This window comes from Vulpes vulpes, chromosome 1, assembly GCF_048418805.1.
Source record: "Vulpes vulpes isolate BD-2025 chromosome 1, VulVul3, whole genome shotgun sequence".
In the NCBI taxonomy this organism is placed as follows: Eukaryota; Metazoa; Chordata; class Mammalia; order Carnivora; family Canidae; genus Vulpes; species Vulpes vulpes.
In genome coordinates this window covers 71884386-71906266 of record NC_132780.1, presented here as the reverse complement: position 1 = coordinate 71906266, position 21881 = coordinate 71884386, and the positions used below count along the sequence as shown (strand labels likewise).

The 21881-nt window shown below is 45.0% G+C and overlaps 1 protein-coding gene across 3 annotated transcripts in view; it reads right to left on the bottom strand.

Annotated features, from left to right (window-relative positions):
• The window catches only part of AGPAT4 (1-acylglycerol-3-phosphate O-acyltransferase 4), a 126938-nt gene extending 107411 nt beyond the window's left edge, over positions 1-19527 (bottom strand). Inside the window, exon 1 of one of the 3 annotated variants that reach the window (XM_026015917.2) lies at positions 19188-19527. The gene's annotated coding sequence lies outside the window, so the exon portion shown is untranslated. Of the gene's footprint in view, positions 1-18453 lie in introns of all 3 variants that reach the window. The other 2 variants (XM_026015914.2, XM_026015915.2) reach the window with 2 other exon arrangements.
• Between the last annotated feature and the right edge of the window lie 2354 nt (positions 19528-21881).

The window sequence follows — 21881 nt, the reverse complement described above, 5'->3', positions numbered from 1 at the left end:
CTTCAAGGTAAAAAAAAACAAAACAAAAAACTTCAAGGTACCACTTCAACAAGTCCTTTCCACAGACGGAAGTATAGTTTAGCAATGGTTTATTGCTGGGAGACTTACTCCTTTAATCCTTGATCTCAGCTTTATTCAAACAGTAATTTAATTCTTAAAGATCAGTAAATACCGACTTAAACGAAAGAACAGAAAAATGAATTCAATACAGAAAGCAAGTGCTTTTTGGTTTCAGATAACGCTCTTCGCAAGACTTCCTAGTTTCTAAGAAAGCAAATCCTGGCAGAGTGGAGAGCTCTGGAAATATAAAGCCTGAACTCAAAAAAGCTAGTGTCCTAAAACTGTTCAGAAGAAGGCATACACTGAGGCACCTGGCTGGCTCACTCCATAGAGCACGTGACTCTTAATCTCAGGGTCATGAGTTCGTGCCCCATAATGGGCACGAAGCCTACTTGAAATCTAAAAAAAAAAAAAGTAAATAAAAATAAAACAAACATTCTAAAAAAAAAAAAGTACACACTGCTGAACACATCCAACAAACCATCTTTTCTATCCTGAGGGCAGTACACCGGTACATTAGGTTGGACAGGACACAGTCCTGGTTCCCCATCATAAAACCCCATGTAATCACCACTACAGGAGCTGAACCAACAGCCTTTCTGATAGTCTTCATTCCTTCCCTGTGGTAGGTCATTCATAAAATTCTCCTGCATCAGTTCTCTGATTACATTTTGAGATAGACCTGAATAGCAAAGGGACTTGGATTTGAAGGCCTGAGACATCTATGCAAAGTATCATTGTTTCCTTAGCCTCCGAAAGATTTTAGGAAGTAAATGAAAAGCCCTGAGGTCTAGATCCCCAGATGCTGAACAGAGTTACCATATGATCCCCAAATTCTAGTCCTAGGTATGTGCCCCTAAAAGATGAAAACATGAAGTCCATCCAAAACCTGTGTGTGAATGTTCAGAGCAGTATCGCTCATAATAGCTAAAAGATGGAAACAGCCCTAATGTCCACCAACTGATGCAAAGACATCAAAATGTTGTGTATCCACATAATGAAATATTAGCCACAAAAACAAATGAATTACTGACACATGCAACAAACATGGGTGAACCTCAAAAACATTGCACCAAGTGAAGAAATCAGCCACAGAAGAACACATAATGTGTGGTTCTGTATATGAAATATCGAGAATAGGCAAATTCATAAAGACAGAACATAGACTAGTGGTTGCTCAGGGCTGGAGGGGAGAGGGGTGGGGAGTCACTGCTGATGGGTACGGGTTTCTTTTTTTGAGGTGATGAAATGTCCTAAAAATAGATAGTGGTGATGATTGCACAACTCTGAGTATATCACAAACTACTGAGTTGTACACTTAAATGGGTGGGCTTCATGGTATGAATGCTATCCCATCAAGTTGTTTAAAAAAAGTAAAACAAACCCCTTGCCCTACAGATGACAAAACATAAGCATAGTCAGCTTTTAATCTACATGTGATATAATCATACATGTCCTGACATTGTTTAAAAAAAAAGAAATGGGCAAGTCCTTATAGTGGAAGAAGGCACCCTCCCCTCACCCAGGGAACATAGCAAGATGGTGGTGCCCAGGTCTGCTGGCATGACATGAATGCCTACCAGAACCCTGTATGGAGGTAAATTGTATCCTCCTAAGCTGGACGATGTCTGTGAGACTGGACTGTAAATAAACGTAGGGTGGGACCTCACCTTAGATCCTAAGCAAAGCCTGTAGGTAAAGGCTGTAAAGGATATTTACCACCTCTAAGTCTTCTAGTCAGCCTCAAAGAGCAAAGGGGAATCAACCCTAGGCATGCATGCCAACAGAAGCTATTGCCAACATACAGGAAAATAGGCTTCCTGCTTAAGATCCAGATAAAATCTTCAGTGGGTCAAAGGTCTTGAATACCTGAGTTTGAATACTCTGCTTATGTTTATTACTGCCAATGCTACCCACTAAAGTACGTAATAGACAATATTTGCTATAGCAGATTCACCGTGAGGAAATTCAGGTAAAATTTCAGAGCTCAAATAGGCAAGCAAAAGAGATTTTACTAGAGCTATAAGGTCAGCTGCCTTTTAGCGACCAAACAGAGCAGAAGCCAACAAAACTTCCCTGGAGCAGAGCTTGGTGAGGCATGGCTGGTATCTGATGCCTTACCCTGTCCCCCAGGAGCCAACACAGGGCCTGCAAGTAGCTGACACTTACGGAAAGAGTTTGTGAATGAAATTTGGTGAATTGCCAAAAGCTTCACTTAGTTAATGAAATCAGTGGGAAGATAAATAATTGAGTAGAAAAATGGGTTCATCAATCTGCAACATTGAAACCTCTACGTTTTTCGGCTGGAAGACAATTGAGCCAAGATAGAAGTCGAGAATTTATGTTCCTTGTTGTCTGAGAGACTTGCTCTTTCTCCAGTCAGTTGTGATCAATCCACAGCATCCAATTCAAAATACCTGCTGAGAGAGAGACACTGTGGCCAGGGCCTGGGGAGAGGTGGGTGGGGGTGGAGGCAGCTCCCCTCACCCTTCCTCCAAGCCCTTCCTATGGATGCTTGTGTCCCTCAAGGGGGATTGTAGGAAGAAGGATGAAGTAGCAAGGAAACTAGGATTTCTTTTTTTTGTAATTCAATTTGCCAACAACACCCAGTGCTCATCCCATCCCCCCACCTACCACCCCTTCCTCAACCCTTTGTTTGTTTCCCAAAGTTAGGAGTCTCTCACGGTTTGTCCTCCTCTCTAATTTTTCCCCTGGGACTTATTTTTAATCTGTACTTTGGATCAGGAATAAAAGCAATAAATTTAAAACTGGACAAATGCTGAAAACCATATATCCATCACCAGGTGAATGAATAAATAAGATACGGTTTATCTACACAATGGAATAATGCTCGGCAAAACAAAGGAACACACTACTGACCCAGGCAACACACGGACATAGGCCTCAAAAAAACTACGCTAAGTGAAAGAAGCCAGACACAAAACACTTTATATTGAACTATTCTGTTGATATGCAGCTCCCATAAAAGGTGAAACTACAGAAATAGAAAATGGATTGCTGATCACCTGGGGGCTACAGGTGCAAGTGATAGGTTCTACACTGGATCTTGATGACCACTGCACAACGGTGTAATCTTTACAACTCACTGAACTGTACACTTAAAATGAGTGAATTTTATGATATGTAAAATGGATCTCAAAAAAGCCATCCAAAAATTAGATGAATGAATGGAAGAAAGAAATACAAAAAAAATGGTTGACTTCTCAACAATGAAAAAGAATGACAGGCTGATCCTTTGAATATGAGGAGCCAATTTAAATTAATTTTCTTCATGGAAATTGAAAAGGAATGTGGGCAGGAATGAATGAGAAAGAGATGCAGAATAGAAAAAAGGAAAGACAGCATGAGTTCCATCTTCTATTTCATAGTGGAAATAAAAACAAGCCTGTTTTGTTGTCCCATTAGCTTTTGAGTCCAGCTGGTCTCCCAACCCCCAGCTTCACTATCATATACACAAAGATGTTAGGGTACATTCTGTTGCATTTTTACTTAAATAAAAATTCCACCTTTGCTCCACCGTTTTCTCAAGTGACTCATCCAATAATGGTACCAATATAATAAGCTAAGTCAACTCAGCATAATTTAGCTTTAGTGGCTCACAGTGGCTCTATGTGATTATTTACTAGTTACTAATGAAATATTTGAGACAAGTCCTGCGTACCAGAATAAAGGCTGTACTTACATCTCCCAACTTTCGGAAACAGCAAATTTTACTTGTCTCCAGGCTTATGATACTTTTCCCATTTCCCCATGAGATCACCAAGATTGAGAATGACAATTCAGAGATGAAAACTGTAAATCCACCCTATTCCTTAAAAAGTTGATCTTTCTTGAAGGCGCCTGGGTGGCCCAACTGACTCTTGGTTTCAGCTCAGGTCCTGATCTCAAGGTCATGAGATCAAGTCTTAAGTCAGGAGTCTGGTTAAATCTCTCTCTCTCTCTCTCTCTGTCCTCCCCCCCGCCCGCCCCCGCTTTCAAATCAATCAATCAATCAAAAAAAAAAAAAAAAAGAGGCATCTGTCTTGGCTTGAATAACTGAAATAATTCAAAACAGCAACAATTCCACCTTTATGTTTTTCTATCCTTCCCCATTTGAATACAAATTTCCTACAAAAACAGGGTTAACAGAATCTCTAAATACATGAAAGTTGTCTATCAATTTTCAGAATCTTTTGTTTTTTTAAAAAGCTTTCTTCTACTGAATATAAAACCGATGTTTTCTGTACAAAACTTGAAACACAAATTTTTATTCAGCTCCTGAGTCAGAAAGGCAATCAAAATATAGAAGACATATGCACAGACTTAAATGGACACAGAAGAGCAATAACCTGTCAATGATCACCAGAAATCATTTCTCATATTTGAGGCAACTTCAGTCTCGGACTTCCCCCTTCCTATACTGAGATGACTAAGGTGGACTGGGTAGCAGTACCACCTATGCTCTAAGCAGCTGGTGGTCACCGATTTATTTTTATGTGGCCCTCTTTTGAAAAGCTGTCCAGAGTTAGGGCAGGACTATAGTTTTACCACTACAGTTTTGCCGCTGGCATTCACGAATATCCAACAGACCTCTCTAGACTCAATGCCACATGGACTGGATAATTTGGGGGTCCCGGTGCCAAATAAGAATGTAAGGCCCCCTGGTTGAGAATGTAGTAAGAATTAAGACAGCGAATGCAGAATCTCACACCAAGTACAAGTTCCTGTGTGTCCGTTCAGGTTCCACACCCACAATGCCTTGCCCACTCGATGGCGCCCTGATCATCCCAATGGGCAGCTCCTCAAATCTGTCCAACTCAGGCAGACATTTAACAATTCCCAGAAAACAAACCAGTGTCTTCAGGGAAAGAAGTTCGTTTGAAAGAAGATGTCAGTGGCTAAGTCCATAGCATTATCGTTGCAAGCTACCTGCCAGAGCGGAGCACCTGAGTTGGCCAAGCGGTGACACTTGATCCTCATGACCCTTCTTGGGCCACCATTGAAGGCATCCACATGTACACGTTCAGGACTGGTACCGAACTACATTTTAGGCTCACAAACAAAACATCTCCTGGAGAAGGAGGTTCAGTGTCTTCTTTTAACTAAAGCCCCACCAGCCTGGCCTGACCGCTTGTTGCTGGGATGCAGTTCAGGCTGTAGGGCAACAGCTGGCTAGCATTGGGGGGGCAATCACTCCCCCTGCAAGGCCCCCCTTCCTTAGAGGATGCCTTTCATTCCTTCAACAAATATTTACTGAGGCACCACCCTGGGGAGTGGAGATACCAAGCTGCCTCAAGGAGCTTGCTACCCTGTAGGGAAGAACAAGGAGAGAATTTTAAATACTAACAGCTACTCTCTCTCGGAAATGCAGGGTGTTTTTAGAATGAAAAATGAGGGCAGGCAGGGCGGTGAGGAGGGCAGGACAGACTTCCTACAGGGCACCACTCCGTGGGCTGCAGCCTGGCCCAGCTGTACCAGATCCCCCTGCGTCTGCGCCCCTGGTCATCTGTCCCCTACACCTGATGCCCACCCTCCCCCTTCCTCCTGTTGTTGACTTGCCCAGCCTGTGTTCATCCTTCCAAATCCTGTCCCTCTCCCTGACTGTGCTGCCTGCCCCCAGACTGCAAGATGCCTTTTCCTGTCTTCCACGATCTCTTTGGTCTTCACTGTGAAGTCCACCATCAAAGACCTTGACCGTTGTGTGGTAATCGTGACTTACTGCACAAGTAAGTGATGTAGAGGATTCAGCCCCGCACCAAGGCCATACAACATCAGTAAATGTTTTCCTCTGTACATCTGCCTTCCTAGAAGCCTCAATTCCTCAGGAGCCCAAGAGCTTCCATCTGGTGTCCAAGGCATCCAGCGTGGGGACCTGGCCATGGCAGGTGGATGATGAGAACTCACAATAGGAATGACTTGAATAGCCAGTCACATCCACCACACTATTCCAGAAAAACAGCCAGCTTTGGTGTATTAATAACATGACCACAGTGTCAGTGGAACGTAGCTGCCATACTGCACCCAGGTCAGGGCCTCATCGCTAACAAAGCAGCATTCCTCTAGGCGGGTAGGATATTCTACTTGTCAAAAATCCAGCTAATCATGGAATGTTAGCAAGCTGGGTTTGATGTGGGACAACTCAATAATTTAACTCGACCTCTATTCTAGGAATATATGTTGGTCAGAGATAACAGAACCTTCCAGACTTTTTCTACTGTAACTTTCCACCACATCCTTACCTAACTGGTTTTATCCTCTTTGGTTCTTTTGTCTTTAGTTATGAAGTAAATCTTTAGCTCCTTGCTACACTCATCTAACATGGAACCTTGCACCCTGAGGATCTGAAGAGGCTATGTCCTGTCTCCTGTCTCAACCTGAACACCTGAGCAGGGACTCAAGAGCCAAAGGGCTGGTTTGCCTTTATGGGCTACATGACCCTGGACATGTTACTGAACCTCAGTCTTCTCATCTGAAAATGGAGATGATAGGTCCTACTTTCATGGGTCATGGTAAGGATGAGCTGTTTCTGGAATGCTGCCTGGCACATGATGACCTTAAATGTAGCATCCTCCTCCTTATAGCTCTGGTTTTGTTTGTCTGGAGTCACCGTCTTCCTAGCCACACTTTTTCTGTCACATGGTTCCAGTTTTCCCAGCCCATCAGAATCATGTAGAAAACTTTTTTTTTTTTTTAATTGGAGCAACCGGAGACTCAATCCGCTGGTCCAAGATGGGCAATTCTAACAGATGGGCAAAGCTGAGAACATGGGTGAGACTCTGTCCCTGAGACTCAGAATAATGTGAGGGAGACACAGCTCCTTTCTCACTGGCAGCCAGGTACTAGTCCCTCCACAGTATCTGTGGCTACATCCCCAACTCTGCACCCAAGACCAAGTGGGGGGACTAGGTCAGCACACCCTTCCTCGGCCAGCTCCACTGAGGTTCACTCTCTGATTTACGTCCTCTTTCCTTCCACTGCAGTCTGGGGCAGGAACCAAACACGGAACAGAGGCTCCATGGCCCTCCATCTGGGGCTTGGAAGGCCAGCCCAGAGCCCAGCTTCCCCAAAGGAGGGCTGTTGCCAGGAGCAGGCAGCTGGCCACCTGGACTCTACCTGCAGCCATCTCCTTCCTCAACCATCTTAGCCAGGGGACAACTTGTTTCAGTGAAATAATTCTCTGGAGAGCTAAAATCCAGAACTAAATTGCCAAAGATAAAATTGACAAAACCTTTCTTTGTTTTTGACAGAAACCTTTCCAGAGTCATCTGGATTTTCCTGCCTTAGTCAATGGATTACATCAGATGCCACCCCAGGGCCGAGGACCACGGTTCTGCTGGATATGAGTGACTCTCAACTATGGACAGTTTTCTTAACTGACTGTTCTTTCTTTTTCTACCTTGCTATCAATTGTTCCTTTTTCACAATTTACCCAGGCAAACAGGTAACCACGTTTAAGCCAGTAATTTCAGGATTATACTTGCTCCTGGTAGGTTCAGGGTAAAATCAGAGTAAGCCTCGCAAAGTACACAGGCTTTTGACAATAATTTTTCCCACCAGAGACTGCAGATTTGGGGCTGTCTTCCACATGGTTGAATCTGTCCTCAGCTAGTCTACTATCTCGTAAATGGAATATGCTTTGCCAGACAGATGCCACAGCACCCTAATACTTTGATGGCATTATCTCCATTTTCAATGAAACGTTGGGACAGGTGATTCTGGATATCCATGCGTGATAACATGGTTTTATTTGTTTAAGTAATCTCTGTACCCGACATGAGGCTTGAACTCCTGACCCAAGATTAAGAGTCGCGTGTTCTACTGATTGAGCCAGTCGGGCAGCACAAAAACATGGTTTTGAAAAGAGCAGGGACACACACACATACACACACACATACACGAGAGGCCTACCCTTCTTCCTTATTATTCTCAAATAAATCTAATAAAACTTAGTTTGCTTGTGCCTGGACAAAGTCCACAGTTCAGATTTTTTTATTCCTCCACCACCATCTTACTGTAAAGGGGAAAAAAAAAGTGGTTTATTAGAGTAGTTAGATATTGAGTGCCCCTCTTTCCCTCTATTACAACACGATCTGCCCAGGCTTTTTATATAATGTTTGGTTAGGTTATTCTTCCACCTCCTGGAGAGCGTGGGACCCTGAAAGTGGGGTACCTTTAGAACAGCTTGTTAGGATTTGAATTGGCAGATTTCACATGCCTGACTGTTTTATTCAAATTTCCAAAGATAACCCCAGTTGAGAAAAATCTTTATGAGAACAGGAGGTAATGTATCGTAAACCAGTGATAAGATAAAAGATATCAGTACTCAGGAGGAGTTAAAGCAACTCCTCATTGGAGAGACAGTCAAGGCAATGGGAAAGGAAGAGAGATTAGAAAGAACAGAATGGGTGCTGGGCTGATCCAGAAAAGGGGTTATTCCAGTAGAAGGGAGTAAAGTCCAAAAATGTGGGTGACCAGAGCCAAAAAGAGAGGGACTCAAGCAACCTTCCATCAATTATACCATCAGGAACAAAGAGACAAGGAAGAAAACTGAGTCAAGGTCCACGGGGATGACCCATCCCATCCCCAAGACTCACCATTTAGGGACAGTGGAAAAGAGGAAAGGTGGTGGGAGGGACAGTATGATAAATCGACTCTTCCTTCCCACAAAGTCACTCAGAGATCATCCAGCTCAGTTTTCCTCTAAAAACTTTCCACAGAGATGTTCCCCTCAGCAGAGGAAGCTAACTCTGAAGGGTCTGGAGCCATGGCCTAAAGCCATCCAAACAACCAAGCATGCTTTGTCCTAAAAGTTCATATAAATGCTGCATGTTCTATCCTGGCATATCTATGTTTGTTTTATTTTTTTATATAAAATGAATCTTAGATCTTTCAGCAAACTGATGCTTGGGTGACCTGGGCCCAGTTTATCCTGCAGCCCTGCACACTTGCTGGCACACTTTTCCCAAAATGGCCCCACCATGTTGGTGGTTGAAGAAGTTAGCCTCTACCCTGGCCTCCTGCCCAACCGGGTTGGGAAATGAAGCCATGGGATGCACAAGGCTATCTCCCAGTGTGGGGCCACGGCAGACCCAGGGACAGGCAGCTCTGGTCTCAAGGAGCCCAAGGTCCATCCCACAGAAAGGAAGCAGGTGGCCAGGGATGGGGACCCAACCCAGGCTTTGCCACCCTGCCCTGATCCTCCCTTATGCCATGCTGCTTCTTGTGGTCCCTAAAAGGCCCCCAGTCTCTGTGGCCCAGTCGAACGTGTCTAGAGAAGGAGGCCCAGCAGTCTCTAGATTCTGGCTAATGAAATGTTCCTGTGGACTCTGAAAAGGGCAGGACACCTTGCTCACCAGTCTGCTAATCCTCTCCCTGCCCAGAGAGGCAGGCAGGGTTGTGTCACATGGTGCACCCATTCTTAGGATATTGCAACTCAATGCTTGCCCAACACCCACAGGACACAACTAGATCCCAGCCTGGCAAAGCACATGTTCAAGAAAGGTACATCTTCTCTGGAGAGCCAAGCCAGAGAGAAGCTGTTACGACCAGACTGTCTTAAAGACAAATTACAGTTCAGCCATTTGAGAAGACAGAAGGAGTAGGAAAAGGTGGGGGTAGGGGTGGGAGATGAAGTCCCAGTTTGGCTAAAATTGGACCCAATATAAATAATTAAAACAACCAGGCACATTTAAAATATCTCTGCAGTCCTCTCTCTCTGTTTCCCCTATTAAACTTTAACCCCCACTCTTCCACCAGAAATGGAGGTCAAATGAGGCATTTAGTGACACCACATGACTTCCATTATATCATTTGGTCTTAAGTCACTTCTTAAATTTCCATGTGATTTGGGGGTTAAGATGTAGAATTTCTGCTGATTTTGAAGATACAGAAGGTCTTTTAACCCTGAAAGAAGATCCAGGGAGGTTATGGGAAAGAACACAGCATGCAAGCATACGCAACGCTTTTATAGATGCTGTCCCTTCCTGCACGCAGACCCTGTGTGGCTCATCTTTGTACCCTCAGCGCTTGGCCGCTGGTAGACTGGATTCTAGGATTCAGTAAGAAATGCCGTGAGGGGCTCGAGGATTGCATAGGAGTCTGGAAGGACAGACTCACCCAAGCCACACCCCCATGCCCATCCTTCCGGTCCTGGAAGGGAGAAGGGATACAGGGTGACTGAACACCTAGCGTTACGAGGCAATGGGCTGGGGAGCCGGGCCTTGCCTGAAGTAGGGGCTGGTCCTGGGACACCCAGTGTAAGTGGCCCTCTGGACTAAGCCAGAAGGCAGGAGAGGAGAGGCTTGAAATGCCTACATGACTGGGAGGGGAGGGCGCTAAGAGGCAAATAAATAACCAGTGAAACCTGGGAGTGGAGCTCCCTGGGTTGGCCTAGAAACTGGGAATTAATCAGGAAATCCCAGCAAAGGCTCGAAGTCAGTTATCAATCGCTCTCACAATTCTTTCTTTAGATACGTGAATCTATCCCGCCCAGGGGTTGTCCCCCAGAGAGTTCAGCAGGCCGAGGGGCAGGGGCCATCGAAGCAGAAACCTGTGGGTAAGCCATACTTGAGGACTTAAGGGTTACAAGTCTGCTCTTCATTTATTTTATTATTTTTCACTTATCTATTTGTTCATTGAAATGAACAAATTGCCCCTTTGGTTTGGGCTGTCCCTTTTCAACCTGGTGAGTGCAAGTTAGTCCAGAGAGATGGGTTCCGTGGCTCAGGGAGCCGGCTAACTGGATTTCTGGGTGTCGGGTGTAAGATTTCCTGAAAGTTCTCAACTAAGGGTGACTCTTCCCCGACAGGGGACATCTGGCAATATGTGGAATATTTTTGGCTGTCACTCGAGGGGAGGGGAGGGGAATGGCTGGTAGCCGCAGGGTTACTGCTAAACATCCTGCAATGCACAGCATGGCCCCACAACAAAGAATTATTTGGTCCAAGATGTCAACACCTTCCAGATTGAGAATTTGTCCTAAAGGAATGTCAGCCTGGGAAGACCAGGGTGGGGGGGGCATCAGATGAGGCACATGTCACCCCTGACTCCCTGTGCCTACCTTTCACTGGGCTACAGTACTCATTCGTGCCAGATACTCTGCTTGGTGCTAGAAACAGTGCAATTGGAAAGGGCATGCCAGGGACGCCTGAGTGGCCCAGAGGTTGAGCGTCTGCCTTTGGCGCAGGTCATGATCCCGAGATCTGGGAATGAGTCCCACATCGGGCTCCTTGCATGGAGCCTGCTTCTCCCTCTGCCCATGTCTCTGCCTCCCCCCACCCTCTCTCTCCCATGAATGAATGAATGAATGAATAAATAAATAAATAAATAAATAAATAAATAAATAAAATCTTAAAAAAAAAAAAAAAAGAAGAAAGGGCATGCCATCAGCAAGCACTCAGGGCAGTCCTTAGGCTAGAGGCGTAAAGGGCGAATTGCCATTTAATATAAAGGCATCTAGAGTGACATTTTATGAAGGACAGGTGGTGGGATGGAAGAAGAATGTCAGGAATATGGAGGCCAAGGTTCAGGAGATAGGCACAAGGGTGGGGCACGGCTGGGGAAGGAAGCTGCTCACCGTGTGTCCATGCAACCGGCCCTTCCCCACAGCAGAGGAGAGAAAAGAGGAGCAAAGAGCTGGACCCACTAGGAAGGTTCAGAGATTGCATCAATGACAGGCTGATACTGGCAGCATCCTGGGAAAAAGCACTCACTATGGCCAGGCTCTTTAAAATTTCATCAGCCTGGGTTAACCTCTGTCCACAGAGAGGTGACAGCTTACAAGCGAGTTGACAGAGTTGGGAAGGAGACCAAATCTCCCTCCTGGTCAATTCATTTCACCGGTTCTCCTTTCAAAGTTTGTCTGAGATAAGCATGGGCAGTGTCTTTCCAGAGAGTACTCTGCCTTTACGCTGGTGATAAACTTGTTGACAAGAGACAACAGAAAAGAAAGTCTGCCTCTCCACGCACAATCCTTGGAGCCATTCAAGCAGCCACCACCAGGGTCCTCAAGAGCAACTTCTCAGCAAAGTCAATCCTTGGTTAAAAATTAAGTTTTGAAGCGTTCCTGGGTGGTTCAGTGGGCTGAGTCAGAGCGTCTGACTCTTGGTTTCAGCTCAGGATGTGATCTCAGGGTCGTGAGATGGAGCCTTGTACCGTGTTCCACACTCAGCACAGAGTCTGCTTGAGATTCTCTCTCCCTCCCTCCTCCCCCCTTACCCTCCCTCCCTGTCATGCTCTTTCTCTCTCTTTCAAATAAATAAATCTTTAAAAATTAGTTTTGAGAACAGCTGATATTTAATTTTTTTAAAGATTTTATCTATTCATGAGAGACACAGAGGGAGAGAGAGGCAGAGACATAGGCAGAGGGGGAAGCAGGCTCCCCACAGGAAGCCCAGTGCAGGACTCAATCCCAGGACTCCGGGATCAGGCCCTGAGCCGAAGGCAGACGCTCAGCAGGCAGACGCTCAGCCGCCGAGCCACCCAGGCGTCCCAGTTGATCTTTAATTTGATGTTATACCCTGCACTGCTATTCAGCTATTCTAACCACAGGGCCCTTGCCCTTCCCTACCAGGTCACCTCTCTGGCTAAACCGGAACAAAGTTCCCAGAAAACCATGGAAGCTTGTCTTCTAAGCTATGCTCCTAGCTGTACCCCAAGTTCAAGTGACCACTGTCACTTCCAATGTTTCTGCAGTTCCCAAAAACTAGGATTTAAGGGATACAGGGGAAGGTGTGCATGGTAGAGATCTGATCATCATGCCAGAGATGTTTACTGCACATCCGCTCAGTATGTGCTGCCATGCAGGTCCTGGGCACAGAGGGATGAATACAGCACCAACGGTGTGGAGGGAGCAGTGGTACACAGCTGGGCCCTGGAAAGCAATAGCCTTGGTTCAAATCTCACCTCTGTTCCATATTGTGAAACCAGGTGAATAACTCACTAATCTTTCTGTGTCTGTAAAATGGAAACTGATAATAGTTTTACCTGCGTGGTGTGTTATGAGGACAAAGTGAATTGATAGATGTGCGGTCCCTGTAATAGCCGGGCACGCAGGATGTCCTCATTAAAGTGGGCCATTACCATTCTCAGGGAACTGACAGGCTGGCTGGTCACCTGGCATCTCTGATGGCGGCCGCAGGTGACCTGCCATCCCCCAGACTGAGGAATAATCTGCAGGAATTTTAGCAATCAGCTTCAGACAACTATGAAGTCCAAACTGTGCCTCTGTTCTCTTGTAGAAGCCTACATAGAAATAACCATGGAATAGCCACTATGTATAACTCAAATTCAAAAGGGAGAGATCTGTGGCAACTGGAGTTATCTGGAACTCTGGAACAGCTTCCCGCTGGAAGGAGAAGCTGACCTCATCTGAGATCAAAATAACAAAGAAGAGGAACTTGCTAAATGTTTTCTCTGAAGGTCAAACAAGCAGAGGGGGGTGGAGTTCAGATGAACTTCAGTATATTGCCCATATAATCTCCATGCCAAGGTAGAAATCAAGTGGGAGCAAAACAATTCTAAGAGAAGCTACATGACATCAGGAAATGCGAGCAGGAAGTACTCTGACGAGGTTTTAACATTCTTTAGTTTATATATTTAGATTTAAGATGTTCCTACTTGGTTTTGTCAGGAGATACAGACTTGAAATGCATTATGGGAAATCTAGCTCTAAAGGACAAGAGGCTCTCTAGTAAACCGATGGGCATATAATTTTGATGGGGGGGGGGAGTTTCTCTTTTAAAAATGCTATACTTGGGGACGCTTGGGTGGCTCAGTGGTTGAGCATCTGCCTTTGGATCAGGGTGTGATCCCGGAGTCCCAGGATCGAGTCCCACACCGGGCTTCCTGCATGGAGCCTGCTTCTTCCTCTGCCTATGTCTACCTCTCTTTCTCTCTGTGTTTCTCATGAATAACTAAATAAATAAAATCTTTAAAAAAATAAATAAATAAATAAATAAATAAATAAATAAATAAATATGCTATACTTGGAGTCCATCTGGAGGGAGCCATAGTCCCATAGAAGTCTACAAGTAACTCGCAATGAGGGAACTTTGAGAGAAAGAGAATATGTAAGTCTTCTGGACTGTATTCCTCTATGGCTCCAGGGTCAGAAATCCCACCTCTTCCCATTTCATTAATCAACAAATGTTTCCTGACACCAGCCATAAGCTCAACCAGTATGAAAGGTATAAGAAAATTCTAAGATGGATAATGGTCAAACAGCTAGCCACTCTTTCCTCCTCTGCTCAGCACAATCTATATATAAAATTGTTCAATGAAGGAAGCATGCAGTGCCATTAGCCAATAAATGCCTCTCTCAAAAATAACCCTCACTTGTTTAAGGGACTTGTTCCACATTTGTCTCTCTGTTCGTTCCTGAGCTTCTTTAGAAAAGAAATAGTTTCCTATTTATTGCTATATCCATAATTTATAGCGCTTGACACATGATAGTATCATTTGTTGAGTGAATGAATACATGGATGGATGATGGAAGCATGTATGTATGTATACATGAATGAATGAAGGGTGATGGAAAAGTAGGATTTAGGATTAAAGGAGGAAGTAGAACAAAATGAGGACAAAATTAAAGACAGGTAGGAAATCTTTGGTGGAGTCAGAGTTCCTCTTGAAAAATAGAGGAGACAGGTTAGATGGATCATTCCACGATAATGTTCAAAATTCAAAAAGCAAATGAAAATTGCTTTTAAGAGCTTTCTCCTTAGTCATTAGAAGAAAATGGAGATCAATCCGTCACAGTATCTCCCTGAAAAACCCCTCAGATATTTGAAAACTGTAGCTATTTACTCTGTATCCAGTTTTGCTCACAGTTGAGTCGGTAGCATTTGGCAGACAAAAGATGCACAATGAATATTGTTGAAAGCACAAGCTCCTGATTTGAGCTTTCTCTTTCCCACAGCCTTAGCAGTGGTCCTCCCTGCTTCACACCATGAAGCCAAATTTCAGAGCACCAAAACTTCCTTTCCAAACTGAGTCTGTCTTAGGCAAAGACTGTTGCAACTCTATGCCCCAACTCTGGATAGTGCTGGGTGATTATGAAGCCAGATTTGATCACCTATGTCTCTCAAAACACTTAGGCATTCAAAAATCCTTCAGAACTGTGAATGCAGAGTCTTCACATACCCTTTAAACCTCCTTTTGACAATAAAGAAATTGCACAAAATGCAGTTAAGTTGGCCACACGCTTATCTGAACACCCCACAATCTAAAGAGATGGCAATGGTAGGTATCATGAGGATGATGTTGTAGGGGCAGGGAGGGGGTTCCTTCCCTTTTCCAAATTTCTCACTTGTTTAAAATCTGATTTAAGTCTGGTCTTTACTTTTTGGAGCTTCATCTCAAAAACAATTGGACTAGGCAGGATTTCACCACCTGCTCACATCATCTTTCTCCTACCAGTCTTTCTTCCTCTGGTTTAGACAAAATTCTGTCCCTGAATCTATATTCACCAGCATAGAGTACACCTGCCCCATTTCCACACTAAAGACAGAACTCTCCCCACTTGGGACAAGAACCAAGAACCATGCTTCATTTCCTGACCCCAACCTCCATCAGCTGGGACAACTTTGCCTTCTTCCCCTTGAATTGTCCGTCTCCTCTACTTCCAACCTTGCATCCCCATCCTGATCATGTTCTCCTCAAACTAACCAACCTACATCTGCTCTCTCTCATCTCCCTCCAGGAGTCCTGGCCTCCTGCTCTCCAGCTGTGTGCACATCGGCACGTGTTGTCACTCCGGTTTGGTGGATCTTTAACTTGGGAGCCCAGACTACAACTTCTCCATCCTTCACAAACGTCACGGCACCCAATTCAGAGCCTTGCAGACACTGAGGTCTCAGCTCCATGGGCAAATAACTCCAACTCCGGAAGTCCTTTCTTTGGTGTCACCTCTACTCAGCCTCTTTCCTGGGACCCTGAATTTGCTCTGCATCTATAGCTCCGTTGACCTTACCCAGGTCAGGTCAGGGCTGCTAATTATGTTTTTAACCTCCACTCAGGGTCCAATGATGGGACAGTATTTATTTATTCCTGGCTGTGCTTCCAAAGGATTCTTGCCCTTTGAACTCCATTCCATAAGGTTTTTTTTGTTGGGACTCCTGGGTGGCTCAGCGGTTGCCTTCAGCTCAGGGCATTATCCTGGAGTCCAGGGATCCAGTCCCACATCGGGCTCCCTGCATGGAGCCTGCTTCTACCTCTGCTTATGTCTCTGCCTCTCTCTCTGTGTGTCTCTCATGAATAAATAAATAAAATCTTTTTTTTAAAAAAGGCTTTTTGTTGTGAAATGGTTAGGTCTGGAAACTCCAGAGTGCCCCCCTCACAGATTTGGACTTCCACACTGGGCAGCTGCTTTCCAGGGTCATGAGGGTGACTCTACATCCTTGAGGACCATTTTCAGGCTAGAAAAACAGTAACTTAGCACAACTGCTTTCCATGCTCTTTGCAAACATCGGAAGCTTACAATTCAACTGCCATGTGTACTAGCACGCATTTCCAAAGCGAGAGTCATATGCTTTTCAATGACACTTTTCCCTGCTTTAGGCCCTTTAACTAATTCTCTGGGCTTTAACTCCATTTGCTTCTAGTTAGTCTTGTGCCACGCTATGTAGTCCCCGTTTTCAAGTAACTTTTGTATCTGAAACACTCGAGATCTCTTGCACTATAATAACTTTTGTAAGTCCTGGATAAAAGCGTATATGTAGGTAAGGATTTCTGCAAACAGAACCTCATTCAAACCACCCCTTCTTCCTGTTTCCACACCGAAGGGTTACTCTGAGGTTTCTAAGTAATGCTTTTGGCTTCAATAGCAGGAAGGCACTGGGAGAGCTGAGCGACCTTCACAAATCTGTATTCAAACTTACAGGCAATCTTAAGAATTGAGGATGAGATGACTATTGATCTGTCTTATAAAGGCTGATTTGTAATTCGGAATGCCCGAATTAAGGGAATGGTGTCTGTCCATTATCAAATATTTCCTCAGATATACTGAATAAAAGCCTCAGTTTGATTCCTACCTGTTTGTCGGCTCATTCGGACTATGCTTTTATAGCAGATGTGCAATTGATTCTAATTATATTTAACTTTGCTTATTGGGTGCATAGTACCTTTCTCTCATACTTTATATTTTTCCTGAAAATCAATTCTTTTTCTCCCCATGGAGGAGGATAATCAGAAGATTCAATAGTTTTAACTTAGGACTTTGATTTGCCCCTGTTGTCCCTGTCCACTGCCCCCACACACACACACTTCCATGCACACACTTTCTCCCTCTTGTCATGATAGTCTTTTCTAACTGCAGATGCTTGATTCATAATCACAGATGGGTTAACGCTTTCCCAACTTTGAAAAAGAGAAGATCTATGGACCCTAGGGACCCTTAATGAGAGCCGTTGGCATGGAGATCCATCCAAGGACAATGTGCAAAAAACTGAGAATCCTGCCGTTGGTTACCTTTTGTTACTCACTCCTACTTGTTGAACTTAGCTTTTTTTCTTTTTTCTGCATATGTTCAGGCTAGAGCAAAGAAGCCCTCTTTTGAACATTTAGACTACGAGGCAACCCTATGAGGCAGATGATACTATATCTATCGGTGCCCATTCTCAGACACCCTTTTAAACTTTTTTTCAAGGATCTCGCCTCCTCTCCAGAAGTGAGGGCTGGCCCCCTGCTTGGTCTGGTTAAGACATTAACATCACATCTAGAGCCCTGGTTTTCTAAGACAGACCAGGGACCGGCGGACCTGCATCGACACCCAGTCATTCCTTCCACAATTCCTAGATAGGGTGGAGAAATCCAGAGGCCAAAAATTAAGTAAATAAAGAGGTAATTACCAATGCCCGTTTCCTTGACAACACCCCTCCCCCAGCCCTCCTGTGATAGGGAAAAACCAAAATGAAAGTGGCTGAGGGGTAGCCACAAAGCCACGCTGGATTTTAGCAAGCGGAGGCAATCGCCGGCCGGAAAGCAGCAGACTCCCAACGCCATACGAACAAATCAATTTATATCGGGGCGGCCTTTGGTGGAGTATTATTTTTGTGGTTGCCATAGAAACGCCAGGGACGGAAGAACGTGTTGCATGACACAGGAGACCGATCCGTAACAGGAACCTTCTCCCCAGCTTCATCTATTGCAGGGAAAACGCTCTCCACCGCCCCCCTCCTCCTCCCCACCAAGGGGAGGGGGCCGCAGAGGGGAAATGCAGCCCGGAGCAGCAGCTGGGAAGCCCACCCCGGCCGGGAGCGCTCCCCCGGCTGAGCACAAAGAAAGGGTCCTGCCCTGGCAGCAAAGCCCCTCTGCCTGGCAGGCTCTGTCCCTCCACGTCCCCACTGTCGCCTCACTTCCTCCTCCACCTTCCACTCTTCCTCGTCCTGTACCTACCCCTTCCAGAGGTTTTAGTGAGGTCCAGCCGAGGAGAGGACAGGGACAGAGAGAGACCCACACGCATCCGCCACGCCCAGAGGTGAAGTCGCCTGCAAACAGCACGAACGGCACATACCTCCTTTCTGGCGGCCCCTGGCACATGGACTTAGAAATCAGAAACTGAAAGGGAGCAGGCTGGGGGTGCAGAAATTGCCACTAGTTTATAGGAGCTGTAAGTCAGCCAACACTGGAAAGAAAAAGCGAGACTCCACCCATGGGGTGGACCCTTCGGGGGAAAAAAAAAAAAGTGGTCCTCAGCTGACGTCTCTCCCCACCCCATGTCACTTCCTTTTAAAGCTACAATTTAGCAGTTACGGGGAGGGAAGATACGAGCGGGTGTAACATGAGTCACTCCCTTCCCCTTCCAATTAGTGCGAGGAAGGGCTCCGCTCGGCTTCGCGACCGCAAATCTGGGGCTCGGGGACCTGCCCCGACTCGGGAACAAAGCCCGCAAGGTGGCCTTTCAGGTCCTGCCCGCGGCTCCCAAATCCTGTTGCATCCCCGAGCCGAAATGGCTCCTCCAGCCTCCAGCCTCCAGCCTCCAGCCTCCAGCCTCCAGCCTCCAGCCCGGAGCGACTCCGGCCCCGGCTGTGTGCCGACCTGGAAAGCCTCCTCCGCCGGCCCGGTCGGAATTGAGCAAGTCTGCGATCGCTTTGTTTTGGAGGATGCGCGCCCTCTGCAACCCCCCTCACCTCTCGCGGCTCCGCTGCGCTGGCCGGAGGTTGCTTTCCACCCCGGAGAGCCCCCAGAGCACCTTCAAGGAAGTAATGCCGAGAACTCCAGTGATGGGAGACGTTAAGGAGCTGGGGGAAAGCAGCCCCGAGGTCGACGTGGCCTCTCCCTGCAGAGCGGCCACCAGGGTCGATCACCGCTGCACACACGCGCGCACACACATGCACACACAGGCGTGCACGTGGCATTTGCATGTAGTGTGTTGGAGAGGGTCTGGGCGGACCTTTCTAATGAAACAGCGTCGTCACAACTTTGAAGGAGGGCGGGCTGTGGAAACTCCAGAAATGCCCGGTTTCTCACAGCCCTACAACATTACCTCACCCCCCCTCCAAAGAGTTCAGATGCATGCCCTTCAAATGTTCACTGTTGGAACCACAGTCACAAAAAGAATCCGAGTATTTAGACATGACTCCGCTGTTCACTCCTATTCTGGAGATGTCTACGATCCACAGGGAAAAAGAACATGCTCAGGGATAACTAGACCATGTTGCAAAATTACTAAGACCCAACAAACTGCTGAAAAGCAAAACAAAACAGTGTGCCATGAGAACAGAAGATGGAAGGGATCTTTTCAGTGATAGTGGGAGCGGGGGAAAGAGGGCATTGGTAACTGAGGAAACCGGGTTTGGACTGGGTCCTGTAGGGTGTGTGGCATGTTGATGGTATGTGATGGGAGAGAGGGAGATGGGGCGTGGATGTGGAGGAGGATAAAAAACATCAAAGGCGCCAGGAAGGAATGTGAACAGAGATCTGAAGAGAAAACCCATTTGTGGCAATGGCTTATTTTAATATCCGTGAGAAAATTTATCTGACCATATAGAAATGCTTATAAAAGATACTTGTAAGACCTTTCGTACAGCCAATGCAATTTCTAAGAGTTGTCATAACTTTTCAAATTATGTTTTAATGTCCATGTATTATTTCTGGGCATCTGAGCGGTTCAGTCAGTTAAGCAGCGGACTCTTGATTTTAGCCCAGGTGTTGATCTCAAGGTGCTGTTTGTTGGCTATTTGTGTATCCTTTTTTTGGTGTGTTACAGTTTACGTCTTTTATGTCCATTCATTCATTCATTCATTCATTTATTTTAAAATAGGCTCCACACCCAGAATGGAGCCCAATGCTGAGATAGAGACCTGAGCTGAGATCAAGAATCAAATGCTTAACTGACTTGAGTCACCCAGGCACCCCGATATATTTTAAGTCTTTTCAAATTTCTCCACTGACCAGCATTAGTTTCTTACAGTCTTGCTGATTGAATATGTTGCTTGTTCTGACCCTTAATAGGTCACAATGAGCTAAGAATCCTCAAGGAGACTCCCCGCTGAGCATGGAGCCCAACTTGAGGTGACAGTAAATTGGTACACTCTTTTTGGAATTCCATTAAACATGATCTATCATGAGCCTTTAAAATGGTCATACTCTTTATGCAACAATTCAACTCACGAGAATTTATGCTAAGGAAATAAGCAGTGATGACCTCAAAGATTTAGGCACAGGAAGATTCATTAGAGTCATTTATGATAGTGAAGATTAGAAATGATTTAAACGTCTGAAGTAGCAGGTTAGTTATATAAATGATGTGATATTAATATAACAGAACACACTCCATAAATTTAAAAAGCTGAATTTGAAAGACATGAGTAAACTTCCACAATATATTAAGTGAAGAGAGAACTAAGGTATATATCAAATGTAAACTCTTCTTTATAATTATACAAATATATTATACATTGCCTGTAACGGATTGGAGAGCGTCCCCCCCCCCCCAAATTCATGTCCATCCAGAACTTCAGAAGATGTTTTTATTGGAAACAGTGTCTTTAAGAAGGTTATTAGTTAAGATGAGGTCATGCTGGATTAGGAGGAGCCCTAAATCCAAAGTCTCGTATTCTTGTAAGAAGAGGAGAGATTAGAGAGAAATATACACAGAGAATGAGGCCATGGGATGTTGGAGGCAAAGCTTAGAGCAGAGTGTCTACAAGCCAATGAATGTCAAAGCGTCTGTTCTGGCAACTGCCAGAAGCTAGGAGAAAGGCTTAGAACAGATTCTCCCTCAGCGCCTCTAGAAGGAACCAACCCTGCTGATACCTTAATTTCCTGGCCTCCTGAATTGTGAGAGAACAAATTTCTGTGTTTTAAACCACTCAGTTTGTGGTCATTTGTCATGGAAGCCCTTGGAGACTCATATGGTGTGCAAAAAAGCCATTAAACTGTTAATGATTCTTTCTGGACTGTGAGGTTGAGGATGATTCTTATTTGTTTTGTTATATTTTACTGCATTTTGAAAAAAATTTCAACCAGGAACACTTAGAACTTTTGTGAAAGAAAATGGTTATGAGTAAAACCCAGATTCCAAGTTTCCAAAGTCATAGTGTTCTAGGATGATTTAGAACACAAGTGAAGAATAATCGATGATGATTACAACATATTGTAGCTCAAAGATTAAAGTATTTTCAGGAGTCTTGGTTAAAGAGGGAATGCTATGTGTTTCAGAAAATTTTTTTAACCTAAATTTTGGTACTTAAAATGATGAATATCATTTGTCTAAAATGCTAACTTACATACCATGTATTTAACTGCTACGCTAGATGGTTGAGTTATTAATGAGTATTTCGAACAACCTGCTCTCTTAACACCTTATTAGCTGCATGCTG